The sequence below is a fragment of the Bos grunniens genome, chromosome 28 (genome assembly GCF_055505025.1).
Source record: "Bos grunniens cultivar Pamir isolate PY7600 chromosome 28, Bosgru_T2T1.0, whole genome shotgun sequence".
NCBI lineage: Eukaryota > Metazoa > Chordata > Mammalia > Artiodactyla > Bovidae > Bos > Bos grunniens.
This window is the reverse complement of record NC_141192.1, coordinates 11,052,358-11,078,962: the sequence shown is the minus strand read 5'-3', so window position 1 is coordinate 11,078,962 and position 26,605 is coordinate 11,052,358. Positions and strand designations below refer to the sequence as shown.

The following is a 26,605-nucleotide window of genomic DNA, read 5'->3' as shown; positions in this document are numbered from 1 at the left end:
AGACAAAACCCCCAGCCCAGAGAGAGAGCCATGCAACAGATAAGGCCTCCCCGTCCCCGCCCCCGGAAAGCTGCGGGTTCGGCTGGGCGCTTCAAGCGGGCGCCCGCACTAACAACGCTGCAGGCGCCCCATCAGAGTAACAACAACCCTGCCAGAGTCGCCTTGTGCCTCTGACCCTTTCTGCTCTTTTTCTGCTTCGGGGAGCGTTTCCTTCGAGCCGCTCGCGAGCCATTGGCCTGCATTTCACCCTCACCCGCCCAATCATCTCCAAAAAATGCAGTACAGTCCCCAAAAGAGCCGCGCCTTGGGGGAAGTGGGGGTGTTGGAGAGGCTGCGGAAGATGACTGGATGGATACCCAGGGTTCTTAGCTGGGCTCCTGCGGCCAAGCCTGCACCAGGGACCCTGAGCGCAGCACACGGACCTGGCATCCTCCTCGGCATGTCCAGCTCCTTCGCTATTAAAATGCAGATCGAACCAGTAGCTTTGTTTTTAACGGCCCCAAATGGGCAACAATCTAAAAGTCCCTTGTAAGGAGCTAAGTAACAAAGAATGATGACGCGCAAAACCGCTCCTATTGTGCAGCGGTTGGGAAGAACCAAGTTGATCCCGGTGCACTTGCTACCTAAGACCCTCGAATATATAGTGACTAAAAATCCACGTTGCAGAAAAACACAGCAGCAGCGTTTTGTAAACAGTACATCTACCTGCTGTACGAAAGATACGCCTGAAAGTGGGCTGAGAGAATGAAGACTGAATTTGTTTTTTAAAACTATATTATGGATGCTTAGTCGCTTCAGTCCTGTCGGACTCTTAGCGACCCCCGGGACTGTAGCCGGCCAGGCTCCTCTGTCCAAGAGATTTCCCAGGCAAGAATACTGGAGTGGGTTGCCATTTAAATAATATTTAATATACATTATATTTTAAAATAAGTACAATAAACATACTAATATATTATATAGATGATCTTTTTTTTCAACAAATAAACTTTATTTTCTAGAACAGTTTGTTACAAAAAATTTCAGATAGAGTTCTCATAAACTCCAGTTTCTTCTATTAACATCTTTTATTAGCATGGTGTTTTGCCACAATGAATGAGCCAGTATTGATGAATTATTATCAATTAACCTCCATACTTTATTCAGGTGTCCTTCAGTTCAGTTCAGTCGCTCAGTCGTGTCCGACTCTTTGCGACCCCATGAATCGCAGCACACCAGGCCTCCCTGTCCATCACCAACTCCTAGAGTTCACTGAGACTCACGTCCATCGAGTCAGTGATGCCATCCAGCCATCTCATCCTCTGTCGTCCCCTTCTCCTCCTGCTGCCAATCCCTCCCAGCATCAGAGTCTTTTCCAATGAGTCAACTCTTCACATCAGGTGGCCAAAGTACTGGAGTTTCAGCTTTAGCATCATTCCTTCCAAAGAAATCCTAGGGCTGATCTCCTTCAGAATGGACTGGTTGGATCTCCTTGCAGTCCAAGGGACTCTCAAGAGTCTTCTCCAACACCACAGTTCAAAAGCATCAATTCTTCGGCACTCAGCTTTCTTCGCAGTCCAACTCTCACATCCATACACGACCACAGGAAAAACCATAGCCTTGACTAGACGGACCTTTGTTGGCAAAGTAATGTCTCTGCTTTTGAATATGCTATCTAGGTTGGTCATAACTTTCCTTCCAAGGAGTAAGCGTCTTTTAATTTCATGGCTGCAGTCACCATCTGCAGTGATTTTGGAGGCCCCCAAAATAAAGTCTGACACTGTTTCCACTGTTTCCCCATCTATTTCCCATGAAGTGATGGGACCGAATGCCATGATCTTCGTCTTCTGAATGTTGAGCTTTAAGCCAACTTTTTCACTCTCCACTTTCACTTTCATCAAGAGGCTTTTTAGTTCCTCTTCACTTTCTACCATAAGGGTGGTGTCATCTGCATATCTGAGCTTATTGATATTTCTCCCGGCAATCTTGATTCCAGCTTGTGCTCCTTCCAGTCCAGCATTTCTCATGATGTACTCTGCGTATAAGTTAAATAAGTAGGGTGACAATATACAGCCTTGACATACTCCTTTTCCTATTTGGAACCAGTCTGTTGTTCCATGTCCAGTTCTAACTGTTGCTTCCTGCCCTGCATACAGATTTCTCAAGAGGCAGGTCAGGTGGTCTGGTATTCCCATCTCTTTCAGAATTTTCCACAGTTTATTGTGACCACACAGTCAAAGGCTTTGGCATAGTCAATAAAGGAGAAATAGATGTTTTACTGGAACTCTCTTGCTTTTTCAATGATCCAGAGGATGCTGGTAATTTGATCTCTGGTTCCTCTGCCTTTTTTAAAACCAGCTTGAACAACTGGAAGTTCACTGTTCTTAGTATTTATCTAATGTCCTTGGTGACTCAGACGGTAAAGGGTATGCCTGCAATGCGGGAGATCCGGGTTCAACCCCCAGGTCGGGAAGGTCCCCTGGAGAATGAAATGGCAACCCACTCCAGTACTCTTGCCTAGAAAATTCCATGGATGGAGGAGCCTGGTGGGCTACAGTCCATGGGGTTGCAAAGAGTCAGACATGACTGAGCGACTTCACTCACTCACTCAATGTCCTTTTTCCAGGATCCTATCCAGGATACCAGATTACATTTAGTTTTCACATTTTCTCAGGCTTCTCTTGGCTGTACCAATGTGTCTCAGACTTTCCTTGGTTTTGATGACCTTGACAATTTTGAGGAATACTGGTCAAGTATTTTGTAAAATATCCCTGAACCAGGATTAATCGTGTTTTTCTCACGACTAGGTTAGGATTATGCATTTTTGAAAAGAAGACCACAATCTGTACATACTATCACTGTTGATCTATCATTCTTGACGTTGACCTTGATCAGCCGGCTGAGATATTAGTAGTTGACTGCAATGGCACCCCACTCCAATACTCTTGCCTGGAAAATCCCAGGGACAGAGGAGCCTGGTGGGCTGCAGTCCATGGGGTCGCTAGGAGTCAGACACGACTGAGCGACTTCACTTTCACTTTTCACTTTCATGCATTGGAGGAGGAAATGGCAACCCACTCCAGTGTTCTTGCCTGGAGAATCCCAGGGACGGGGGAGCCTGGTGGGCTGCCGTCTCTGGGGTCGCACAGAGTCGGACACGACTGAAGCGACTTAGCAGCAGCAGCAGCAGCAGTTTCTGCACCATAAAGCTTCTCTCCCCCACCTCCACTTCCATCCTGTTGTGTCACTTTTTAATGTACAGAGTCAATAAGGAAGGTACACTGAGCTGGAGGGGGCTTGGGAAATCCCCTCCCCCGGAGTGAGGCGCAGGGCAGGACAGGTCAAGGAAGGCGGTGCGGCGAACCGGTTCTTCGCCGACCTCCTGGCGCCTGCCGTAACCTCTCGCGGCGGAAGGCCTGTGGCTTCCTTCCCAGACCAGCCGACACATTCCGTAGTGTGCTGGCCCAGAACGACTCTCACCTGGGGGCGGGGCCGCGTGCATACCACGCCCCGGCCCCGCCCACCTCGGCCCCCGCCCCTCCGTGGCGCACGCGGCCCCGCCCCGGGGCACGTTGGTCCTCGGCCCGGGGTTTTCCGGCCAGTGGGCTCCTCCTCCGGCCCCGCCCTGACGGCTGAGGAGCCTGCGGGTCGCGAGTTCCCTGAGTGCTCCGAGTGTGGAAGTGGGACAAAACTCGAGGCCGGTCGGAGGTGCTGCGCCTGGGACGCCCGGAGAGAGAGCTGCTTCTGCCCGCGTCCCACGTCTCCCCTCGCGACTCCCCACTGCCCCGTGGCCAGGTGAGTGAGGGTTCTCCGGCTTGAGGCGGGCACGGGACGGGGCGGAGGCAGGGCGCCGCGACCCCCGCCGGGAGGCCCCGGACTGCCCCGCGCCACCTTCAGCCCGGCCCTGCGGCTTCCTGGTTACACAGCATGGGGGTAAAGGCGCGGGTGTCGGGCTGTCCCGGACGGGCTTCGTCGGCCTTCCTGCCCAGCTCTGTCAGCGGCTGGGGGCCCTCCTTGTGGGGTGGGCGGTGCACAGGCGGGGCCCCAGTGGCCAGGGCCGCGTGATTGTGCTGCTCCGCTGGGGTCCGGGGCTCAGGGCCTGGGAGCCCGTTAACCTGCGACAAGAAGGCGGCTGGCTGGTGTGGGGATGGCGGTGGCCACGACCCCCCTGACCCCGCTGACTTCTGGACAGTGTGTGTATCCTTCCAGAAAAGGCTTCTGTTGAGGAGACCTAGGAGGGCTGGCTGCCTTCAGGAACTTTCCTCCGGAACTGGAAAGACGGAAATTCCTGGGAGCTGCTGCTGTTGGAGTTGATTTATAAGGCACTTTATTTGAGAGAATGCGGGATCCACCCCTGGTGCTGTGTTCACCTGTGTATTTACCTTCTCAGCCTGTTCCTTCATCTCAGCCTTGAGCTACAGTTTCGGGGAGGGATTCTTGACTTCTCTTCCCCCTGAAAAAGCTTTAAGAAATAAAGAGTATGTTGATTTAACGGAAAGTTGTGCAGTTCATCCATTTGAGACTTTGGGGAGCAGAAGCTTAGCTAGACAGTTCCAGCCCAAGCTGGGAGCAGTTTGCCTTTCACATTTCTGTCCCTTCCCCTCTAAATCAGCGACCTTTCTTTGGCGATGGGGTATTTTAGGACAGCCCCAGGGTATCTTTGGTAGCCAACCACTCTGCCTTCCCTCTCTGCCTTCACTTTGCTCCCCCGCTGCTTTGACCTGGACTTGGAGTGACCCTTCAAGGGGTGAGCCTCTGCCCAACTCCCACAGCAGGAACAAAGGCTTAGAGGGCAGTGCCGGGCTGAGTCCAGGCAGGGCGTGTTATCTTGCTCATCCCCCAACTGGCTGTCCTTATGTTCCTTCCTTGTTTGAGTCAGTTGTTGGGGATGCCAGGAGAGTTAGCAGGGCCCCTCCGCACAAGGCACTCTCCTTGCCACAAGGTTCTCCCTGACAGGAGAGACCAGGTGAGGTTGCAGGGCCGTATGTTGCCCTGGCATGGGATGCACACTACTTTGGGCATCTCTTCCAAATCTCGCCTCTTACTGGTCTCTGTGCCTTTGTTTCCTTATCTTTAACGTGGGGGTAATAATAATACCTGGAGCTTCCCTGGTGGCTCAGCAGTAAAGAATCTGCCTGCCAGTGCAGGAGACTCAGGTTCTATCCCTGGGTCAGGAAGATCCCCGGAAGAAGGAAATGGCTACCTACTCCAGTATTCTTGCCTTGGAAATCCCGTGGACGGAGGAGCCTGGCGGGCTGCAGTCCAAGAGGTCACAAAGAGCCAAACACGACTTAGCGACTAAATGACGACAGCAACAATAATAATACCTACCTCCCAGGGTTGTTGTGAGCATTAAATAAATTAATATACTTAACAACCATACAGCTCAGTCACTGATCTGAATAGGTGGTGACCATGCTCCTGTGTCCCAGATAGACGTAAAGCTTACAGCAGGGCCTGACACATTAGTATTCATCTGTAAGAGTCAGTAATAATAATATTTATTACTCCCTTCATGCAGCTGAAGGTCAGCCTAGTTGAATTGCTCTTCTCCTGACCTGTTCCTCTGTCTTCGCTCATGCTCTTCTGCCCTCCTTCCCCCAGTTGTGCCTGTTACTCATCGCCCCTCTAGGAGCCATCCGGGTACCTGGAGCAGGAAGGGGCAAGACATGCGGTGAGCCCACACAGCCCTCTTCCACTCCTTTAACATCGCTTCTCAGTATTCGCCGTGCAGTAGCGATTGTACAGCCAACATGGCTCTGCCCGGTCCTCTGTGTCTGGAGGGTGGGTGGTGTTTCTCACTCGTGTCTTGGTCTCACAGCATCCAGAAAGGACCTTGCCTGATGTTGGTACTCAGCAGATGTTAGCTAAGTGAAGAGACAGGCCAAGGATATTTGACCTTGGAAGCTGAATTGGGATAGGCAAAAAAAAGAAAAAGTGGGAAGAGTGAGATGGAATTGAGTTCAGACTGAGAGGTGGGCATAGGAACTGGCAGAGAGGTCAAGAGGAAGTCCCCGTGGACTCCTTTATGTTATCAGGTCCAGGGTTGTTGTCAGGGCTTGTCCTGGATCGCGGCACCTAGAAGGCTACGATTGATTAGTGATGCCTTGGCCATGTGATTTGGGGAGGATGGGTAGCTTGGGGTGGTAGGAATGAGAGTTGAGCCAGAATAGGTGAGTGTGGGATTTTCCTGGGTATTCACTGCAAAACAACAACAACAACAACAACAAAAAAAACTGGTGTGAGCAGGAGGTGAATGTAGAAACCAAATCTGTGCTGAGTGCTGGATCTTCAGAGAACCGAGGGCCTTTCTGGATCTCACTGTCTTTCCTGCTCTTTCCTCCCTCTTTTCAGCTGCTGTCTTTTCCCCCTTGAGCAGTTCCTAGCACTTGTCCCGTGGTGGGCACTGGAGGAAGATTCTGTGTGTAGGTGTATTTCACAATCTCAGCCAAGTGAACGGATTCAGGTTTCTCTGGATTTTTCTCAACAGCACCTTGTGAGCCCATGGCCTGTAGAACATGAGGAAATCTGAGGGATACCTAGACAGGAAAGGTCTTAGGAGAAATGGAGAAACTGAAATGTCTTTGTTGGGAATTCGCATTTTTAAAAGCAGTTGTTGAAATTCAACGGAGCTTTCTAATAACGCTGAAACCATACCACAGGAGGCCTACTGACCCTGACCCCGGGACCCCGTGAAATAAGGTCAGATGTCATGTGGTGGTTTGGGAGGATCTTGACAGTGTGGCGTGAATAGTGACTCAAACCACAGCTGACTTTGCTCCTGATGTGAGAAAGTAACAGGGGGGCAATGGAGGGGTGAGGAGGCAGAGGTCCCATCTGTGCTGGGTATCCTGGGACAAGCCACATAGCCACACAGGGTCCAGTGTTCTGGGTAGTAAAATGGTTGTTTGCAGAATCTGGTGAGAAGATGTTTGCAAAAGGGGCTTGAGATCAGTTAGGGGGTGGCAATGGCAGTGTTGATATCTTGGGTTGCTGCAAGGAATCTTGAAGCTGGGGTTGGAGTGTGTGGGTGGTAGGTAGCTGACTCCTGGTTCTGTGATTGAGTTCTAGTCTTCCAGGGGCTTGTGGTCCTGAAGGTGCCACTGCCTTAGCAGGAAAAAGGGGGTGGAATGACTCCTGAAATTGAGAAGGGAAGTCAGGTGCCTGGAGCCTCTTACACCTGTAGCATGGGCAGAGACTGGCTTGGAGGACAGTGAGTGAGGGACGAAGAGAAACTCAGAGCTGATGACAGGGAGGTGGAGGTTAAGCCTGGGGATGGCATCCTTGAGGAAAAGGATGTGTCTGTGAGGGGGCTGGTGACAGCCGACTGAGCTTGCTGTGTTCACCTAAAAGGTCATGGCTATTTTAGGAAGCTTGTGACAAGGATGTTGCTGTTGAACTCATAGTTAGTGAGTACCCACTGTTTGCCTAGCCCTGTACTGTGACCACAAAAGCAGAGGCCACCCCCACCCACCCTAGGTCGTCCCTGGCTGTTTTGTAGTACAGATGTAAATTAATTTATTCAACCTTTCCCTTATTGCTGGGTATGGAGGCTATTGACTATTTTTATAGTTTGAAACAGTGTTGGAGTAAATAGTCTGTGCGTGGTCAGTCGCTTCGGTTGTGTCCCACTCTTTGCAGCCCTATGGACTGTAGCCCACTAGGCTCCTCTGTCTATGGAATTCTTCAGACAAGAATACTGGAGTGGATTGCCATGCCCTCCTCCAGGGGATCTTCCTGACCCAGAGATCAAACCTGGGTCTCCTGCATTGCAGGCGAATTCTTTACCACTGAGCCACCGGTAGGAATCTTTATAAGGAAGAGTTAACACTTTATAATATTAAGTCTTCCAAATCAAGGACAGATTACAGGCCTTGTGATATAGAATGTCTTCATTAGATACTAAGAATAGGATTCTAATTGGATATGCTGGAGGTATATATCTCATAAAATATGTTATATAATTTGGAAATTATTTGTAAATATTTTTTAAAAAATTCTACTTTTTTGGTCATTAATTTCAACCTTTACTGTTACTCATGTCTTCTTACTTTTTACTTATTTCATTGCTCTAGTTTTCATGTCTAAATTGGTTCATTTATTTTTAGTTTTTTAATTTAAAAATTATGTAGAGCTCAGCATTTTCTTCTGAGTACCAGTCTAGCCAGTGGGCCTTTATATGAAATGCTCATCTTTCCATTGCTTCCTAGTACTCTGTAGATCAGTTCTGATCCAAGGACTTTTTAGAAGGCAGGATCTTTAATTTTTGCAGCAGTTTTGGGGCAGTCTGATCATATTTTAATGTTGGCTGCTAGTTCTCTTGGCTTCCTCGGTGGCTCAGCTGCCAATGCAGGGAGATGCGAGAGATGCATGTTTAATCCCTGGATCGGGAAGATTCCCTGTATGAAATGGCAGCCTGCTCTAGTATTCTTCCCTGGAAAATTCCATGGACAGAGTAGCCTGGCGGGCCACAGTCCATGGGTTGACGCAACTGAGCATACAGATACAGTTCTGTTGCGGGAAGGTGCTTGGCAGAATCTCTTGTGGGACTGTATTAAGATTTTCTTTGTGGCCAGCTACATGATCAACCTGAAGAACTTTCCTGACACATATTCTCTGTGGCACACAGACATCAGATATTTCTGTGATCTTGAGGGTGCCCTCTGCATCCTTGCTTATTGAATCTTTTTTTTTTGAGTGAAACTCGACTTACATTTGCTCTGGATTTGTGAATTTGGCGTGCGTGTCTGGTGTATACAGCTTTTCAAGCTCATTTTTGTGGATTGTACCTTGTGTCATTCGTTACTTATTCTGTACCTTTGGCCTTAAATTCCATATTATCTATTTTAGGAGCATATATTGTCAGTAATCTGGGAGAATTCCTTCTTTGTAGTCCTGAAATTAGTAATTAAATGCATTTTATAGGACAGTAAGTAAAAGGCTCAGAAATTTGGAAGCAAGCCTCAGTCAGGCAGGGGGTACGCCACACCCTTTAGTTCCCACTCAGGCTTATGCAGAGTAGGCAGTGATCAGGCTCTGCCTGCTTCTTAGACTCATGACGACTGTGAGCTCCCCCTTCTTGTCTGTCCCAGTGGCCCCCACGATAGCCAGGTTTTAGGAGGGGTGGATAAAAGGAGGTCAGTTCGCAAAACCCAGGAGAGGACCTCTGACTTTGCGGTTGGTTCCTCCCCTATCCCATAGGTCCAAGTAGATGGCTCTCACTCACAGTTATATTTCCTTCCTCATCTACAGCAGCAAAACAGACTCTCTGTTCCCCAAGGGATATGACAAAATAGTACACAAAAATGTCCCAAGACCAAATGTCAGCTATTAAGGCTTGGGCCCCAAGTTTTACAATCTTTTCTGTGCTTGTGTTTTAAGTCATGTAAACTATTTCATGGAACTAGAATGGCCTAAGCCTTGTTGTACCATGAAATCCTAGTGAGTAGTTTTCCAAGTCCTGTGTTTCCAGATAAAGGCAAATGGCTGAGAAGTGGCTGGAAAAAACCCTCAGTCTGCAGAGGCAGGGTTATTGGAAAGTTCTCAACATGGTTTTAATATTAATATTTCCACTTCTGGTTTTTCTCCGTGCTCACCTAATATGTCTTTGCCTTAATTTTCAATTTTTCTTTAAAGTGTTTCTCTTGTAATCAGCACGTGACTGGGGTTCAGGGGAGATGGCAGGAGGCAGTGATAATAACAACAAACCGAACTTGGTCATTTCTGTCTTTGGTAGAGAATTCAGACTGTTTGCATGCCAGGTAGTCTTGATTGTATTTCTTGCCTCTTGTTGTCTGTTTATTATTTATTACACTTGGATGTTGTTTCTTTCCTACTTTCTGCCCTCTTGGTTGAGTTTCTCATTGTTCCTCTTCTTCACCCACCTGCATCAGGATTCAGGTTTGGCCATGATTTAAGAGGAGTTTCTCTCTCCCTCTATCTCCAGAAATTGGAGTCCAGAGTTAATAAGTGCCTGTTCTGTGAGGTTGTCCAGGCACCAGACTCCTTAGGCACAGTTGCTCCTGGCGTTCTTCAGGGCTTTAGTTCTCAAACTTGAGCACATTTATGAATAATCTGGAAGGTTTGTTAAAACACAGATTCCTGGGCCTCATCCCTAAAGGGTCTGATTTAGGGGGTCTGTGGTGAGGCCCGAGAAATTTCCTTTCTAACGGCACTCAGGTTGTGCTGCTGCGGCCAGTCTGGGGACCATAGTGCTGCTCTGGCTTCCCTTACCTGCTGGCCCAGGACAGCTGACTTCCTGACAGAGTCCTGCCTTGCTGCCAGGGAAGCTCGGAAGCATAGTCCTAATTTGGGGCTGCCATGTGCCAGGCTACTGGTAAGTGTTCTGTTATGGAAGTGAGATGGGCAGATGGTTGAGGGGGGACAACCAGAAGTTTCTGGAACACCACCCACTGCTGTCCTCAGTCTGAAACCACTACTGTGCTTGTCGGTTTTGCCATTTTCTAAGCCAGCCTTCCTCTGGTTGGGAAATAAGAATGGGGTCTCATGACAGTGGCAGGCCGGCAGGCAGTGCAGAGGAGGGCAGCGGCTGAGCCAGTGGGCTGGTGACTAAGCAGGCTCCTGCTTTGCTGATGCTCTGAGGGTTATCACTGCTTCCAGGCCATTCCCAGTGGTCGGATTTGGCAGCCATGCATTCTGCATGTGGAACCACCTTAGAGGCCCTAGGGATGTGGGGGCAGGTGTCCCTCCAAGACCCAACTTTGGGATAGAGAGTATCTTAACTGTGCTTTCTTCTCCTGACTGACCTGCCTCAACTCCAGGTGTGACACATTAGTAACTTATTTCTGGGAAAGCGTGGGGACAGAGGCCATTTGAACCGTGAGCTGAGTTAGACTGATGGTCAGTGCAGCTCCTGATACCCCAGAAAGATCAAAACAAGTGGCTGCCAATGCCTGCTCTCTGCTCTTGTTAACTCGTAGGCAAGAACCTGGGGAGAAGCAGTGTCACAGAGGCTTCCCTGGGCAGAGGACAGTTTCTCTGTGACTTGATGACATGGGACTTTATTTGTAGGCAGCAGGGTCACCTTCTCATTCTGTCTTTCCCAGGATAGGCTTCACATTTCCAAGTCCATTCTCCAACCCAGGAAGGTGGAGTAGAACCCAGCAGCGTGAGTGGAGGGGAGCCAGCTTGGGCCTGGGTGCATTGGCCTGGAGGTCAAGAAACATGAGTTGAGTCTTTGCCCTGCCCCAGCCAATGGTGAGAGCCCAGGCAGGCTTTGCTCTCCAGGCCTTGGCTCCCACCTAAGTAAAATAAGCCAGTGGAGTCAAAGGGTCTCCTGAAGGCCCCTTCCAGCTCTGATGTTGTAGGATTCCTGTGTAATCCCAAAGCTAGCACGCTGGAAACTGACTTTATTTCCCAGCGGTGTCTTTCTGAGCCTGCTTGCTCACGTTCAGCCTCTTGGTCAGGCCTGGACACTGGCCCGTGGCCACTCTCCTAGCTTGCTGTACCCGGAGCTCCTCCAGGTGGGGCCACCACAGGTGCCAGCCTCTGCGGGGGGCAGGGTGGGGGCAGAGTTGGAGGCACTGCTTGTCTAATGATTGACGTGTGCTCCAGCTATTCTTGATTCACGGGTGTGTGTGGGGGTGAGTTGAACGTCTTAACAGCACCTTCTGTGGGCTTTCTATTCAGTGCTTGGGAAAGGATGGTCTGGGTTGGTAGGGTGCTGCCTTGGGGCTCCCTTGATCGCTTCTGGGGCTTGATGACCTCATGACCCACACCTCGGAGGTGAGGCAGTGCCCCGGCAGAGTCAGGAATGTTCGACGCCTCTTACGTCACTCAAGGTCCGGCCTTGTCGTAGGAGGGAGAGACAGAATGTTTTAGATGAGTTCTCTCTGCCCCCAGAATTCTGGAGCCTCCATACCAAAGATGTCACTGGGACAGGTGCCACCAGGGTGTGAAGGAGGTATAATCAGGACCCACTGATGTCCTGTCAGGAACCTCACAGTGCCCTGCCCGTGCTAACTGGTGCAGGAGGAGAGAAGAGGCCTGTCCTACAGCCGCGGCACCGACTCTCGCTGGGAGGCCTAGAAAAAATAATTCTGGCCCTGGCACACGTCAGGTGTGTGATCCTTGCTTGTCAAGAACCATCTCTGAGCCGTAGTCCTCTTGAGGTGATAATACCTATCTTGTAGGATCGTTGGTTAATGAGGGTTGGTTAATGAAGGTTAATGAGGTGATACATGATGAAGTAATATGTGTTCCTCAAATAGGAAATGGCAGCCCACTCCAATATTCTTGCCTGGAGAATCCCATGGACAGAGGAGCCTGGTGGGCTACAGTCCATAGGGTCGCATAGAATCAGATATGACTAAAGCGACTTAGGTACTGGAAAGAGGGGAGTATTATTAGAACACTAGAGGACGTAGAAAACATTTTAGGCCAAGTGGTGGTAAGTTCCAGAAAGAGAGGTGATTGTTCTGGGTGGAGAGATCAGTGTGGGTTTCCTGAAAGAAGCGGGCCTCCGTCTGGCTTAAAGGAAAAGCCAGAATTGACTTAGGTTTAAGGAGGGCAGACAGAGGAGTAAAGGACACAGGAGGACAGGCTAGGTAGAGAGATGACTGAGCAGAAGTTCTGAAGGTGGAAAATGCTGAGGTATTGGCTTGACTGAGCTATGAACATGCATTTCCTGCTTTCTTGCCATCACATGGAGACCTCCAGGGACCTTCCATTTTCTTGTTGTGGTACAGCCCAGGTCTGCTTGGCAGGTCTTAGGGTTCCACCTGCACATCAGTCAGGCCCACCTGAGGTCTAAAAGAGCATCACCTCCTCCACTGTGATCTGTAGGCTCTGGTGGGGATTTCTTTTCATTTTCTAGCTGAACAAGGCTGGCTGGGGACTTGGTCACCATTAGAAGAGCTGCCCTTGAGAAGTGCTATTTGAAGGAGAGGTTTCTGGGACTTCTAGGCAGGGTGGGGTGCTCCGCTATTTGGAGCTGAAATAGGTACTCTCTCAGGTCTTCGAGAGTTGAAGGGACCAGGCCTTTCCAAAGGCATTTGAACAGGCCCCAGGTCTGTAGAAGCCCCAGGGACTCTCTGCTGCCTTTTGATGTTTTGACTTGTCCTCCATCCCTCTCCCCCAGTTTGTTGTGAGAGGATCTGTGACTGACTTGCATATGAAGGTGAGGTGGGCCTAGCAGGGCCCTGGGTGAACATCTGTGCCTTTCATTACGAATACAGGTGCCTGCAGGGACAGCCCTGTGGGGACAGTGGGCAGCGGAGGCAGGCATCCCTGGATGAAGGAACAGCTGCCGCAGCCCTAGCTGTGTGCCACCACGTGGGCTCCTGGTGTCCAGGCCTCCTCTTTTTCCATTTAAAACAAAATTTAAGTTGGAGAGACTCTTTTGCAGCCCCGCCCCTTTCCTCCCCACAACAAAATTAATCTTTGTGAACTACAGAACCTCCAAAGAGCCCCAGGTCTTGGGCAGCACAAGTTGACTACCATGCATCCCTTGCGGGCTCACTCATTTCACAGATGAGGGAGAGGTGCCCAGGGGAGCCTTGGGTTTGCCAGGGCCCATCAGAGAGAAGTAGGTTTCCTAAACACATATCCTTTCTGCTTCCAAAGAGCCCTTTCCTGATTCTCAACCTTAATCTCCATTCTGCCTGGGAGTGGCTCTTAAAACACTTGGTGAGTGTTTTCCTGTGACTATCAGCTACAGGAGAAGGCAATGGCACCCCTCTCCAATACTCTCGCCTGGAAAATCCCATAGATGGAGGAGCCTTGTAGGCTGCAGTCTGTGGGGTTGCTAGGAGTCAGACGTGACTGAGTGACTTCACTTTCACTTTTCACTTTCACTCATTGGAGAAGGAAATGGCAACCCACTCCAGTGTGGGTTGCCTGGAGAATCCCAGGGACGGGGGAGCCGGGTGGGCTGTCGTCTATGGGGTAACACTGAGTCGGACACGACTGAAGCGACTTAGCAGCAGCAGCAGCTCCAGCTAGAGGGAAAGCCTAGTGTAGGCCAGAGCTCTGTTTTTTTAACACCTGTTCTCAGGGGAGTCTGGCCCCAGCGTTGGGTGCCTCTTTGAGCCCAGAGGTGAAATCATTGTGAAACTAATGAAACGTAGGGCTTCCCTGGTGGCTCAGACGATAAAGAATCTGCCTGCAGTACAGGAGACCTTGATTCCATTCCTGGGTAGGGAAGATCCCCTGGAGAAGGGAATGGCTACCCATTCCAGTATCCTTGCCTGGAGAATTCCGTGGACAGAGGAGCCTGCTGGGCATACAGTCCTTAGTTGAAGTCTCCCAACCCCCACACCCTAGTCATTTGCATGTGGTCTCTCCAAGGCTGTGGGAGAGGCCCTCGCAGTGAATTTACTAAGTCATATAGTTTTGTAGAATTTGCAAAAAAAAGCATCCTGTTTCTGGCATCTTAAAAAGGGCCCCTAAAATTATATAGGCTTCAGGCTCCATAAAACCTTGCCTCCCCAACTAGAGATGCTGTGAAAAGTCAGCAACTGGTTGCGGTCCTGCCTTTTGGACAGTGGGCCCTGGCTTGGAGGCAAGAGTGGAAGGGTCCTGAACTAGCCCTGGGAGGGTCTTGCTGTGTCACCTCGCCCTGTCACTTCCCCTCTCTGGTTGTCAGTTTCTGCATTTGTGAAATAGGAGCCAAGGTGGGGTGGGCAGGAATGAACTGAGTCATCTCTAGGCTGAATGAGCTCTGGTATTCCAGTTGCTCGGTCCCGGCTGGTTGGGTGTGTTCACCTACAACACCCACCCAAGCATCACACTACCCACATTTTCCCTCCCAGGAGCATTTGCATTGCTGGCTGGGTGTGTCTGGCTGGCCATACAGAACCTCCTCACAAGCCCCAGGTCTCACCATGGTGACTATTGACTGATAATACAAGCAAGCAAAGCTTTATTGACTGAGTTCTTATTCCCAGACACGTAGGAGATGCATGTACCTGGGCCTTCCCTTCTTGGTGGAATGGTTTTTCTTGTGGTCTTGGGGTTTATTGCATCTTCTGCTGAGTGAGTTCAAACTGTGCACTGATCTCTTATACAGAGGGAGCCTTTTCAAAGAGCATACCATGGAAGGATCTGGAGGGAAGGAGAGAAGTAGTGGTCTCTGTATGAACTTGCTTTCTATTGCTGCTGTAGCAAAATATCCATATTTAGGGGCTTAATATCACAGTGCCTTTTTTTTTTTTAATAACCATTTTTAGCTGTCTGTCTGGTTGTTTTAAGTTGTTGTTGTTCAGTCACTAAGTCATGTCTGACTCTTTGTGACTCTTTCATAGACCCCATAGACTGCAGCACACCAGGCTTCTCTGTCTTCCACTGTCTCCCAGATCTTGCTCCAATTCATGTCCACTGAGTGGGTGATGCAATCCGACTATCTCATCCTCTGTCTTGACCTTTTCCTTCTGCCTTCAGTCTTTCCCAGCATCAGAGTCTTTTCCAGTGAGTCGGCTCTTTGCATTAGGTGGCGGGAGTATTGGAGCTTTAGCCATAGTCCTTCCAGTGAATATTCAGGGTTGATTTCCTTTCGGGTTGACTGGTTTAAAGTTGCAGTGCAAGGGACTCTCAAGAGTCATCTCCAGCACCGCGTTATTGTACAACCATCACCACCGTCCGTCTCCAAAACTTTTCATCTTCCCGAACAAACTCTCTCCCCGTTAAACATTAACCCCCAATCCACTCTCCCCTCAGCTCCTGGCATCACTGCTTCTCTTTGTCTCTGAATCAGACTACTCTGCTTACCTCGCTTCAGTTGAGCATGAGGACTCAGTCTCTTCAGTTGTGTCCAGCTCTGTGACCCGGTGGTCTGTAGCCCTCCCGTCTCCTCTGCCCGTGGGATTTCCCAGGCAAGAATACTGGAGGGGTTGCCATTTCTTTCTCCGGGGGGGTCTTCCCAACCCAGGGATTGAACCTGTGTCTCTTGCGTCTCCTGCATTGGCAGGTGGAGTCTTTACCGCTGGTGCCACCTGGGAAGCCCCTCACATAAGTAGAATCATAGAATATCTTTTGTGACTGGTTTATTTCATTCAGCATAGTAACCTCAAGATTCACCCATATTCTAGCATGTGTCAGAATTCCCTTCCTTTTTAAGGCAAAATACTCTTTTGTTATGTATACACCACATATCGTTTATCCATTCATCTGTTGATGGACATTTGGGTTATTTCCACGTGTTGACTGTTGTGAATAACAACTGCTGTGAACATGGGAACACTGGTGGACAAATGTGTTTGAGTCCTGCTTTCAGTTCTTTGGGGTGCATTTATGGAGTGGAATGGCTAGGTCATGTGTTTAATTTTTGAGGTGCTGCCCTCCTGTTTGCCTCTGCGACGGCCCCATTTTAGCACTGCCTTCTGTTGTACGGTTTTGTCTCACGGGTCTCCTGGTGTTTGTTGGCAGGATTATGTCTCTTTTGGAAGCTCTGGAGGAGGATCTACTTCCTTGTCTTTTCCAGCTTCTAGAGACCATCTGCATCCTTTGACTTCTGGCACCCTTCCTGGGAGGATGGAATCCCTCTCAAGCTTCTCATCTCTTTCTTTTCATCCTTACCATAGCTAGGAAAGGACTCATAGGCCCACCTGGATAATCTACAGTATGTTCCCCATCTCAGGGTTTGTAGCCTTGATCACATCTGCAAACTCCCTTGTAGTTTAGGGAAACATAGTCACAGATTCTGGGGGTCAGGATGCTGACTCTTTGTTGGGGATATTTTTGACAGACCTAATCCAGAAACTTCATGGTGCCTTGATCATGGGCTTTGAAAAGCACTCCTTTCTTTCCCTTCCCAGCTTTGTCTTGAACCATCTGAGACCGTAACGATTGGTTAGATACTCCCCTCGCTGTGTGGGCTGGACACCTAGCAGACACTACATAAGTTGGGATGTCTGTTCAGGATCTTTGATGACCCTTTCGGGGGGAAAGGGTCTCCAGACTTCAGAGCCTGTGCTCTTTGGCCACTTGGAAGGGTACAACCCAGGCTGAATTGGTGACAGAGCACAGAAAACGGTCCCTATTTTACAAGTCTTCCCTGTTCTCACTTCATTCAGTCCTCACAGTAACACCAAAGTAGGTCGGCAGGTCATATTTACAGTGACACCAAAGTAGGTCGGCAGGTCATATTTCTGCAGATAGAAGTTCAGAGAAGTTAAGTTGTTCTGAAAATGTCACACAGCATATGGTGAAGTTAGGACCTAGACCCTAGCTACCAAGCTACTGCTTCTTAGGAAGTAAGTTAAGATTAACTGAGCACCTACTGTATGCTAATAAGTCCATGGTGGATAGCTTCATATGCCTCTGTCAGTGGATCAGACCCTCACGGCTGCATAGTAAGATGAATGTACCTTCCCCGGTTTTAAGGAGAAAGGCTCAAGGTCGCGGCGCGTGCTGAGCTCACAGCCAGCAAGCGTTAGAGCTGCTGTCGTTGGACCGTGCTTTCACCCGGTTGCCCAGCAGCAGTGTTAGAAGATGGCATCAGGGCTGGTGGGCCACGGGTAAGGTTCACATGACAGAGCTGAGAAGTCTCTTACGACGGTCCTGTGATGTTTGTGGCTCGATAGGGGAGTGTGGGTTGTGCACAGATGGAAGAGAGAGTAATTGGAGGTGGTACAAGAATCTGCGGAGGACCTGGGGTTGAATGTTACGAGACCCAGTGTTGGTGATGCTTAGGCTGCGTGACCTGCATGAGCTGTCCAGCCTCCCTTTCCCCACCAAGACCAAGGAGGGATTCAGAGAAGGAACTCCCCAAGTTCCCTTCCAGCTGAGCTGCTGGTTTTGTTGTGCAGACAGTACCCTCCACAGAGCTTGGAGGGTGCACCCCTGTGGGCCCCGGTGGTTCTAGAGGAACAACTCTTGGGTTGGACTTTGCAGGAAATGGAGGGGCTTGAGAGCTAAGTCGGGGACAGCAAGGAGGCTTTCTTTACTCTCAGAGTTGTGCTTGTTAAATCATCAGCTGATCCTGAGGAGCCCATTCTGATCAGGCGGTGTAATTGCAAGCAGCTTCCGCATGCGGAAGTGGTGAAATTGACAGATACAGGCCTGCCTCCCCAGCCCCAGAGGCACTTAGAAACAAACCTCCGTTTCCCTTTGGGGGAGGGGGAATTTCCTAATAAGGTCCTTGCCACACCTTGGACTTAAGTTGGTGGGGGTGGGGGGGATTTTCTGTCACTGCCTTTGTGACAGAAAATTATGTCCGTCAGTAGAACCTTGGTGACTCCAGGGACCTCAGCCTGATCTCCTGTCACAGCCTGGATGTCTGCCAGATATTGACACCATATCTGGATTCATCTGCTTCCTCTGTGGCCACTTTTCATTCCTCAGAAATCCTGAATCAGGGTTGGCATTTGACTAAGTGTTGGTGCTTCCAGAAGCCTGTTTAGTGTGGGCATCTGTCAAAAGGGGCCCTTGCCATGAACTGAAGAGATGCAGGTTGGCCAGGGCTGTGCTGGGCAGAGGGTGGCAGAGAGGCTGCCTGCGAGGCTGTGTCTGCCTGCGAGGCTGTGTCTGCCTGCAGGTGCCTTTCCGTGGAGGCGTCCGCTCCTGCCTCGCTCCCTCTTTCTCAGTTCCCAGGACATGGTCTGGGAAGGTCCTAAGAGCAGAAAAAATGGTTTCTGTCAGGGCCGAGCCCAGAGTGGGCATACAGGCAGCAGGCTCCTAGGTACTGGTAGGGCTGAAGCTTTGTGCAGACTGAGGCTCTGCTTCTGCCAGTCACTCCTCCCGGGGCAGGTTTCTTCTTAAGTTCTTTTCAGAGGTGCTTCCTCCTCCATCACCTCCACCCCTGGCCCCTGTGTGCCTGAATGCGTGTGTGCTAAGTCGCTTCAGTCGTGTCCGACTCTTTGCAGCCCTATGGACTGTAGCCTGCCAGGTTCCTTTGTCCATGGGATTCTCCTTGTTGCCATGCCCTCCTCCAGGGGATCTTGCTGACCCAGGGGTCGAACCTGCCTCTTTTATGTCTCCTGCATTGGCAGATGGGTTCCTTAGCACTAGCATCACCTGGGAGGCTCCACGCCCCTCACCCCCAGCTTTTTTCATGGAGTTTGGACCAAGCCCCTGGGCACCTCGGCCTAAGGCAGGAATAGAAAGAAAACATTGCCAGTTTCCTGTTGGTGGTTTCTGAGGGAGATTGGAAAATCCAATACAGCCATCCCCACCCAGGGTCTGCTGCTAGGGGCTGGGCTTGGAGTGGAGAAGGAACCAGCAGACTTTACTCTCCACGCTGCCCCCCCCCCGCCCTCTGCCCTTCACACTGTCCTGACTCTCCAAGCTCTTGTGTTCCACCGCATGCCCTCCCTGCCCCCACATCTCTCATCCTGAGTATTATCCAGTGGTCTAGGGTCCTCCGGGACCCTCTAATCTAACCTGCTGTTTTAGGGAAACTGATATAGTGAGAGGTTAGATGACATATAGGGCTTTCCTGGTAGCTCAGCTGGTAAAGAATCCGCCTGCCATGCAGGAGACCTGGGTTAGATCCCTGGGTTGGAAAGATCTGGAGGAGGGAAGGGCTACCCACACCAGTATTCTGGCCTGGAGAATTCTGTGGACTATAGGGAGTCGCAAAGAGTCGGACATGACTGAGTGACTAGAACTTCTTGGGGGCTTCCCTGGTAGCTCAGCTGGTAAAGAATCTGCCTATAATGCAGGAAACCCTGTTCGATTCCTGAGTCAGGAATATCCACTGGAGAAGGGATAGACTACCTACTCCAGTATTCTTGGGCTTTCGTGGTGGCTCAGCTGGTAAGGAATCCACCTGCAATGCGGGAGACCTGGGTTCAATCCCTGGTTTGGGAAGACCCCCTGGAGAACGGCTACACACTCCAGTATTCTGGCCTGAAGAATTCCATGGGGTCTGTATAGTCCATGGGGTCGCAAAGAGTCAGACATGACTGAGCAACTTTCACTTTCACGATGATATAATGAGAACATATTTGATATTAAGCTGTTATTATCTGCACTTTACAGATGTGGACAAATGAGGCCCAGAGTATTAAATAACCTGCCCAAGACCGCACATCCCAGTGCAGCAGAGCTGGGATTTGAACTTGGGCCACCTGGCGTCAGAGTTCATGTTCCTCCCACCACCCTAGACTGCCTTTAGTGAAATACCTGAGATCGCAGTAAAGCCTAGGGTCCTGCTTCCTGATTCTGTTCTGTGTCATCAACCAGTGTTTTTAAAGTTTCAGTCTTTGAAATAGTAGTTTCTGGGGCTGGTGGGCCCTTGAGGAAGTGCACTGTAGGGGTGAAATCCTGAACTTTGGGGCTTGGCTGCCTGGGTTTGAATCCTGGCTCTTCATTTACTAGCCATAACCTTGGGCAAGCTGTGTAATCTCTCCACACCTCAGTTTGCTTATCTCTAATACAGAGATCATGATCTTAGTGTTATATGTCTTAGGGAGTTGTAAAGTTCAGTTTCATATTTAGCACTTAACAGAGGGCCTAGTACATAATGAGTGTTTGATAAATGTTAACTATTATTGTTGTCTAGTAAGTTTGGGAAATTGAGGGGTAAAGTTAAGCAGGCATCTGTTAGAGAACTTCTCAGAGTCTTTAATCCGCTATCAAAAATGAGCACTTTCCTGGAAGAGGATGTAGTAGGCAGCAGTTTTCAAAGTTTTTGGACAGCTAGCCTCTTTTTTTAAGTGGGTACCTGGTAAATTCCCACTCGTGAGACGTAAGTTGGTGTCGGGGAATGCAGTTGAGGGAGCACTGAGCTCTGTATCATGCTCCCTGTTTCTGCTTGGCTGGGCTGAGCTGGAGATGCACCAGGCTAGATCTGAGTGAAACTTGGAGGGCATGTGTGCGGTAGAGCTTGGCTGTACCAGGCTTCTCTCCCCTTCTCCTTCTAGGTATGGGTGGAGGCCTGTGGTGTGAGCTGAGGCACCTGAGGGTTCCTGGAACCTCCTGGCCATGAGGAGTGACCTTGGCTGACCCCAGTTCAAAGCAGTTACTGCACTGTCTTCCTTTTGCCCTTGGAGGAGAGAGAGATCTTAAAGTAGGTCATTAATGGCAAGACCGATGGGGACCACCAAACAAACCAGCCCAGCCCAGGTGGCAGTGGTCACAGGTTTTGTAACACAGCCCTGTTTCGGGAAGGCAGGGAGGCTCTGCTCTCTCTCAGGAAGGTGGAGTTCCGCCTTGGACCCTCTCCCATGTGTGTGTGACTTGAGTAAGCTGGGTCCCTGGCATGTTTTAGCTGCAAAACCAAGGTGGTTGGAAACTGTTGGAAACTGCAAATTTCTTTCCAGTATAGATATTTTGGGAGCCTCTAAGTCTAGGATTGGGGTGAAAACCTGAAGAGGCGTCACCTTCAGAAGTTGTAAAGTCCAACTAGGAAGAGCCCTGAGAGGTGAAGCCACCGGTCACACCCAAGGTGTGCGGAGGTGAGGGCCTAGCTCCAGGTCACTGGTTGGGGCCCTTTTCCGTGTGAGATTCTTTGAACTGAACTACCGTAACTAGTCTTGCTTTGGGCCCCTTGTGCACCCTGCTCTGGGTCGTTGCCTCCCGGCTGTGTGTGGTGGTCAGGAGCTGTTCAGACCAGCTCAGGGCTGGCTAACTGTTCATCTTCCCAACAGCCAGGTACAGGAAGTAGGCCAGGGAGGCATGTGGTTGACTAATTACACCAGAGCCTGCCCAAACCTAGCTTTGAACTGGAGCGAGAGTCTGTTGATAGACAAATTTCTTTCTTGTTTTTAAAAAATTCTACATCTCTCTCTATAAATATGAACATATAAAAACTATATATACACATGTATGTATTGGCATTTTGTGTGTGTGTGTGAAATTGAATTTTACTTTGGAAGCCGCTCAGTGGTGACCTTTGCTTAGGGGATTAGAGGGGAGAGTGAATTTTGCTTTTCTCTTTGTGCCTTTCTGTTCTGTTTGAATTTCCATACAATGGGTTTATATTCGTTTTATTTTTTTTTAAATAATTATTTACTTATTTATGGCTGTGCTGGGTCTTTGTTGCTACCCGGACTCTTCTCTAGCTTCGGCAAATGGAGGCTACTCTGCGGTTGCGGTGCGTGGGCTTCTCATCGCGGTGGTCTCCTTTGGGTGTGGAGCACAGGCTCTAGAGCGCGCAGGCTTCAGCAGCTGTGGCATGTGGCTCCGTGGCTGCAGTTTCCGGGCTCTAGAGCACAGGCTCAATAGCTGTAGCACTCAGGTTTAGTTGTTCCACCGCATGTGGGATCTTCCCGGATCAGGGACCCAACCCATGTCTTCTGCATTGGCAGGAGGAACAATAGGATTCTTCACCACTGAGCCACGAGGGAAGCCCTATTTCTAATTTCTAAATGTAATTTAATTTACAGAGCAGCTTTAGGCTCACAGCATCACCTCGCCCACTATCAGTATCTCATATCAGAGTTAGAGTTGATGACCCTGTATTGACATACCATTATCGCCCCAAGTCCATGGTTTATTGCTAGCATTCACTCTTAGTGTTGTACATTCTGTGGGTTTTGACAATATATCCACTGTTTTAGTACCATACAGAATGGCTTAACTGTCTTAAAAATCCTTGGTGCTCTGCCTGTTCATGCCTTCCTTTCACTAACTCCTGGTAATCACTGATTTTTTAACTTCTCCATAGTTTTACTTCTTTCAGAATAATGTACGGTTGGAATTGTGCAGGACATAACCATTTCAGGCTGGCTTTTTTTCTCTTAGTAATATGCATTTACGGTTCCTCCTTGTCTCTTCATGGCTTGACAGCTCATTTCCTTTACTGCTGAATAATATTCCATGGTCTGGATGTACCACCGTTTATCCGTTCACCTTCTGAAGGCATTTTGGTTGCTTCCAAGTTTTGGCGGTTATGAAGAAAGCGGCTGCGAATATCCACGTACAGGCTTTTGTGTGCACATATATTTTCAGCCCCCTTGGGTGAATAGCATGGAGTGCTATTGCTAGACCGTAAGCCGAGAGTACGTTTAGCTTGTAAGAAACTGCCAAAGTGCCTTCCAAAGTGGCTGTACCATTTTGCATTTCCAGCGGCAGTGAAGGAGTTTCTGTTGCTTCACACCCTCATCAGCATTCGGTGTCATCGGTGTTTTGCATTTAGGCCATCCAAATAGGTGTGTGGTAGTATTTCATTGTTTTTTTAATTTGTAATTCCCTAAGGCTGTATGATGTTGAGCCTCTTTTTCGTATGGGTTTTTTTTTTTTTTTTTTGCCATGTTTATGTATTTTTGGGGATTGTATCTGTTCAGATCTTTTGCCCATTTTTTAATTGAGTTTTCTTACTTTTTAAAAAAAACTTGAAGTATAGTTGATTTACAATGTTGTGTTAGTTTCAGATATACATACTGTTGAGTTTTTAAGAATTGTTTTTATGTTTTGGATAACAGTCCTTTATCAAATGTGTCTTTTTAAACGTTTCCTCCCATTCTGTGGTTTGTCTTCTCTTCCTTTGATTTTTAAAAAGAAACCAGCAGGGATCATCTGGACTGTATGGTGTAAGATCTACATTTAAGTTTTTACATAAAAACAGATTGAAGATTTAACATTAATGAACTAACACACAAATAAATACTCTAGCCCCGAGACTGGGAAGGGGTCATCCCAACAAAGCACGCGCTCTAGTCCAGGCCCTGTTGGTTTGCTGCTGGGCATTGGGCGGGAGGTCTCACAGCATGTGACTTCTGGACCAGGAAGAGCTCCAGGTTTCTGCCTCCTGTCAGTGTTAGCCTGCTGCAACCCTGCCCCTCTGGGGAGGACACTGCATGATCCTTGTGCCAGGCATGCATGGCCCTGCCACCATCCTTTTTCCTAACATATGTCTCCATCTCTCACTCTTGAGGTGGGGGAATGATGACTAGGTCAGGGTAGTGAGATACCTCTCGTTCTGGGTTATTTTGCCTCTTCTCCCAATACAGTGTTTCTAGATTGCTGTGTTTGAGGACTCCGGGTGCCTACTCTTGTGGAATCCTTGAAATGTAATGGTATTCTTGTGTACATGTACACAGTTTTAGGGAACAAGCCACTTTATAGGCCCGGAGAAGCCCCCTGTGTACCTGCTGTTTGCTTTCAACATTCACCAAGTAAGCTGAGGCTTGGTCTCAAGGGATCCTGGGATGCTCAGATCTTGCTGTTTATCCTCAGAGTTTACTTACCGCTGGGAATAAAGACTAGATAGAATAAACTAGAAAGTGTCCAAGTACCTTAAAGAAAAAAGCGTTTCCTAGATTGTGGACTGCAGAATCAATTACGTCAGAATCCCTGGAGATGGGGATAGGGTGCTTGTTTATATTTCACATTCCCAGGACCATCCCAGATTGAAGTGCCCAGAATGACTGGGGCCAAGGCCTAGGCATTTTTAGCAAGCTGTCCAGGTGATTCTCATGCATGAGGAAGCAGTGCTACAGAAACTGGTCCAGAGTCAAGCAGCATCAGCATTTTGGGGCCAGTTCCCAAACCCACCCTGCAGAGACTGTGGGGCCAGAACCTGACAGTCTGGGTTAAAACAGTCCAGCAGGTGATTGTTTTGCAGCCTGAAGCATGAGAAGCCCTAGTTTAGCCAGAGAGGGCCACAGCTGGATGAAATTGGGTGCACAGCTGCAGGTAGATGGTCCCAGTGAGGAAGGAAGGGAAGGGTGGTATTTGTGCTGCATCTTGAGAGGCAGTACTTGAGGCTGAAAGTTCCCCAGAGGCTGGTGTCTAGGAACTGGATTAGTCCCGGAAGAGGCCAGCTGCCTGTGGCACCTGGAGGCCCTCTCCAATGAGTCCCAAGACAGAGTGCCCTGATGAGAGCCGGCACAGAACAGGGATGTGCCTGGCCTGTCAGAATCCCGGCCTGTCCACTCTGTGAAGCATCCCACTCAGGCACCTTTTTTCTTTGTTAAAGGGCAGAAGTAGGAGGAAGGCATTGGTCAGCATGGAAGGTGTGATATTTGTAGTTCCCAAGAGAAAGCAGATCTGCAGGATTGTAGTCACTGTATTACCTTCTGTTGTGCAGAGTGAGGGTTGGACAGAGTGGAAGGGAAGGTGAGGGCCCCCCCACCCCACTATGCCCTGCCCAAACTCCCCTCTGAGTCGCATATGGTACCCCGGGTGCTAGACTAACTTTGCCAAGGGCAGTGGACCCTGCTGGTGACCTCTTGAGAAAAAGTGGAGGCTAGAGTATGTAAAGCCTGGGCCATAAAAATTTCCTAATTGTCACAAAAAGAGGGGGGCTTCCCTGGTGGCTCAGTAGTAAAGAATCCACCTGCCAGTCAAGAGACATGGGTGGAATCCCTAATCCTGGAGGATCCCACATGCCTTGGAGCAACAAAGCCCATGCACCACAGCTATTGAGCCTATGCTCTGGAGCCTGGAAGCTGCTGACTGCTAAGCCCACGTGTGCAGCTGTTGAAGCCCGAGCGCCCTGCAGCCCGTGCTCCACAACGAGAGAAGCCAGTGCAACAAGAAGCCCACACACTGCAGCTGGAGAGTAGCTTCCGCTGGCCACGACTGGAGAAAAGCCTGCGCGGCAACAAAAGCCCAACGACCAAAAATAAATAAGTAAAATTATTTTTAAAAGGTGAGGGGAAGACTGTAGATGTTGGGAGTCTTAAGAGTTGCCTGCTGATCTAGGACATGTCGTCGTTGGGAAGGGGCGAGTCAGGGCACTGGGAATGAGTATTGGGCCCCCGAAGGTCTCAACCCAGGCTCTCTGGCTGCCTTTGCTTTTCTCATGGAGGTTCCTAGACAGATAAACTGGAGCGCTGTAGGTGGGTGGGGGATGGGGAGAGATGTGTTACATCTTTATTTGACAGAGGCCCTCTTCCTGCTGTCGTGAACTAGATGAGGAAACAGGTGTAGATCGGGCTGTGGTAGAGTTAGGTGGTCCAATAACTGATTGAGTGGTCCTGGGTGGGGAGGGGTTGGCGGCGACAGTGTAGGAGCGCCTTTTCAGTGTCACTCACTGGGAAGAACGCAAATGCCGTTTTTTCCCAACCAGTGAATATAAAAGAAAGCTGAGAGAGAGTGCTAAGATGCCTGATACCGGCCCGGGTTGCAGGAGATCTTGTAGGCTGGAGCAACAGGTAGAATGGGGGGGAAATTCAACAGGAGTCAGCACCCTGTCTCCACTGTCCAGAACATGCAAGTGTTACCAGTGCAGGGAGGCTGGGGAGCTACTGCCGTGGGCTCTCCACACCATACCTGGAGCCTTTGCTTCCCAGGGAGCTCTGTGAACGAGAAGGGAGTGGGCCACAGGCGTGGAACTGCCTCAGGCAGCAAATGGTGGGAAGCAAATGAGACTGTTCTTTCAGAAGAGGGGAAGACTGGAGGTGGGCTTTTGGGGAGAGGGGAAGCCAGGGGGCACGGGAGGAAGCACTGTTCCTTGGATGTGGGATTAGACCCGGCCTGTGGGACCCTCCAGGGCGGAGCTCTGGGAATGAGCACCATCTCCCTGTGAGTGGCTGGGGCTGGCCTGCGGCCCGGCCCCAGGCAGGAACCCTAGCAGTCCTTCCAGGTCCAAGTTCCGTGGTGTGTTTATGTAATAATCCTAAGCCCAGGCTCAGAGCCGGGCTGCCTTGCACTGAATGGACCCTGTGTGAGTTATTCAAATCTTGGAAGAACAGCCACAACCTCAAGTGAGCTCAGAAAGCCCTACCTGAATTGGGTCTTTTTTAAAGTTGTTTTTTTAATAGGCACACATGCATGTGGCAAG

General features: G+C 49.6%; 1 protein-coding gene across 4 annotated transcripts in view; it reads left to right on the top strand.

The window, feature by feature from the left end:
* The first annotated feature begins 3,598 nt into the window (after positions 1-3,598).
* ANXA11 (annexin A11) overlaps positions 3,599-26,605 on the top strand; it is a 42,333-nt gene continuing 19,326 nt past the window's right edge. For 3 of the 4 annotated variants that reach the window (XM_086381769.1, XM_086381767.1, XM_086381770.1), the window contains exon 1: positions 3,599-3,771. The gene's annotated coding sequence lies outside the window, so the exon portion shown is untranslated. Of the gene's footprint in view, positions 3,772-20,798; positions 20,945-26,605 lie in introns of all 4 variants that reach the window. The other variant, XM_086381768.1, reaches the window with a different exon arrangement.